At 36.8% G+C, this 2,842-nt stretch overlaps 1 pseudogene; it reads right to left on the reverse strand.

Annotated features, from left to right (window-relative positions):
- Positions 1-1,784: 1,784 nt before the first annotated feature.
- LOC117286715 lies at positions 1,785-1,916 on the reverse strand (annotated as a pseudogene).
- Positions 1,917-2,842: the final 926 nt, after the last annotated feature.

A 2,842-nucleotide genomic window follows, 5' to 3' on the forward strand; every position in this document is an offset into this window, starting at 1 on the left:
AAGTGATATCATAGCTATTAAGTGATATGGGTGATAACTAAACTCAGGCTCTGTATAGTAAAATGGAAAAATCAAAGGCTGGAGTAGTAACACTACAATGTCTATGAATTTTGTGTGTGTTTGTGTTTGTATAGGTATTCCTTTTTTTTTCTGTGTATTTTTAGAAACCATACAATAAATTGAAAGTTACTTTTCTGTGATAATGTTTAGAGTTGTATCCCCAATTAACAATTCAGCATTAAATAAAATTATAGCCAGCAATGTGTCTCAAAGACAAATCTGTCATAATTGAAATTTTCTAATTGTTTAAAATAGTAAAATCATAGCCAGGTGTGGTAGCGCACGCTTGTAATCCCAGCACTTGGGAGGCTGAGGCAGGAGGATCACTGTGAGTGTGAGACCAGCCTGGACTACATAGTGAGTTCCAGGTCAGTCTCAACTGCATAGTGAAACCCTGTCTCAAAAACAAAACAAAAACAAACAAATGAAAACAAAGATGAATCTTTAAGTGAACAAGTATTATTTGGAAATAATATAAAGACTAAAATTGGAACACAGGTTTGAATTGTCCCTTTTATGTGAGAAGTATACTGTAAAGAAGAGGCTAAGTTTTGCTGGAAAAGGGGAAGGCTATTTAAGTAGTTGTGGAAATTCATTGGTGCCAGTGGTGTGGAACAGGAAAACCCTGATTAGAGAGTAGGACAGGTGTAAGGTCAAACTTATATTCTTAAAGCCATAGTAGGATTTGTTGGTTTGGGTTCATAAGACAGAGTGTTGAGCAAGTTCTCATCTTATGTGACATGTGTCAAGCTGCAATTTGAAAAGAATTTCTTGTGATAATCCCTTTATCCAGCTAACTGTGCATGGGAGCCCTCTTTCAAGACCTTCCCTGCCACTGTTCTTCAGAATTTCACACAAATGGTTTCATTTTGAAGCCAATAACTTTCCAATGTTCCAAAAAAGATAGCTATTTAATAGGCTATTGGATCAGGCATCTGAAGCTCTGTTTCATATGCAACAGGATTAATAAGCCTTCTGTTCAGGACAGGTATCTGGACTGGGGATATAAATTTTAGATTCTAAGAATATAGGTAGAAAAACTCCATAGTTGCTGTTTTAATTTGGAAAACAAAAAGTATGGCAGTGGAAAGCATTGGAATACTTAATTATTCCAGTATTGAGGGACTAAGTAGGGAATGAAGCATTCTAAATGTATGTTGAACGTTAATGACTAGGGATGTGACATGAGAAGAAAACATGCAGGAATATGGAGTTGGAGAAATCTATGAAATGGCAAATCTCAAGAAAGCACTGCCTGGTCCCCTTTGTCAAACTGTAGGTACTCATCAAAGATGGTGAACATTGAAAAGACAATCAAACAGTATGAAGTTATTTGAAGATCTTAATGAGATATATCAATTAATTGGCAGGGATATTTTAAACTTTGAAGGAAAAAAGATCACATAGTAATGAGGACAAAATAAACCGAACATACAGTTTCAAAGAGTCATACACTGCCATAAAGAAAAATAAATTTCAGTCATTTGTAGGAAAGCAAATGCACCTTGAGACCAGAATTTTAAGCGAAATAAATCAGATACACAAGTTTAAATAAATCAGATGCACAACTCATATGAGAAACCCAAAGTACAAATAATTTAAAGAGCAAAAGAAAAGATAGATAATAGGACATAGGGAGATATGTATTTTACTGGGCAGGGATGCAAGAGTAAAAGAGAAAGGCAACAGGGAGAAGGGAAGAGGGCCATAAGAAGAATTGGACGTGTCGTTTCATTTGATGAATGTAATTGATATGTACTGCAAACACATGTGAATAGAAGTAAAAATTTGAAAAATGTGGTAAACTTTAGTATGTCTTTCTACACTTGATCTTAGCCAAAAGGCCGAGAAGCGATAGTATGTCTTTCTGATAGAGACAGTAAAAAAGATCAACAGTGAGAAATGCCTGTGCACAGTAAATTAGAGATTATTTCAAATGCAGATTCCCTTAAGAAACAGATAGCACTGTGAAAAGAGATGGATATATAATTCTAAGATGTGGGGAGAGCACCAGTCTTTCTTCCCCAGTAAGTAGGAAATATGTGCATCAATTTGAAACCCAGTGAGTCGCTAAGTAGGAAATAGCCAAAGCTGATAATTTGCACCCAGAGAGAATAGTCTTTTTTTTTTTTTTTTAAGAGAATGGATCTCGGGTTACATTTCAAAAGCGACTTTGGAGTCACTGTTAATGTGAAAAATGAAAAAAAAATTATGACAAAAGACTACTGTTATCACTCTTCACACACAATCACCACAAATTTTCTAGCTTGAGGCCAACTGTTGCTTCCCAATCCTCCCAAAGATTTTGTACATTCAGGAAGCCACTACCAATCAACCAGAATTATTCTAAGAGTAGATGTCTGTCCATCATATTATGTCCAGATGAAGGAAGTGACCAGGGACAGGTAACAGAATTTGGATTCCATTCTGAGGCTACTGCTTAGGTCGGATATGCTATCATTTTGGGATTCCAGGTGGCACAGCTATGATCTTAGCAATTCGGTTAGCAGTGCTCATCACTTCAGGCAAAGAAAGAAATGGAAAAGTGTTTTGGCATTTGCAGAAAAATGACTCTGAAGGACAGAAAGATGAGGGTATGGGTAGCACCAACCAAAGAGAGAGGGAGGAGATGGCAGTGGTCCAGGCTGGCTAGAGAAAGAAGATAATCTTGGAGGATAGTGACAGAGTAGAGGGGAAATGAAGTATCAGCAATCAGGCTAAAATCTTATGGTAAGTATAAGAACAGAAGAGCGAGAGGACTCAGAGCCAAGGCACTGGGCTA

The sequence above is a fragment of the Fukomys damarensis genome, unplaced genomic scaffold (assembly GCF_012274545.1).
Source record: "Fukomys damarensis isolate Sample0158 unplaced genomic scaffold, DMR_v1.0_HiC HiC_scaffold_2, whole genome shotgun sequence".
NCBI lineage: Eukaryota > Metazoa > Chordata > Mammalia > Rodentia > Bathyergidae > Fukomys > Fukomys damarensis.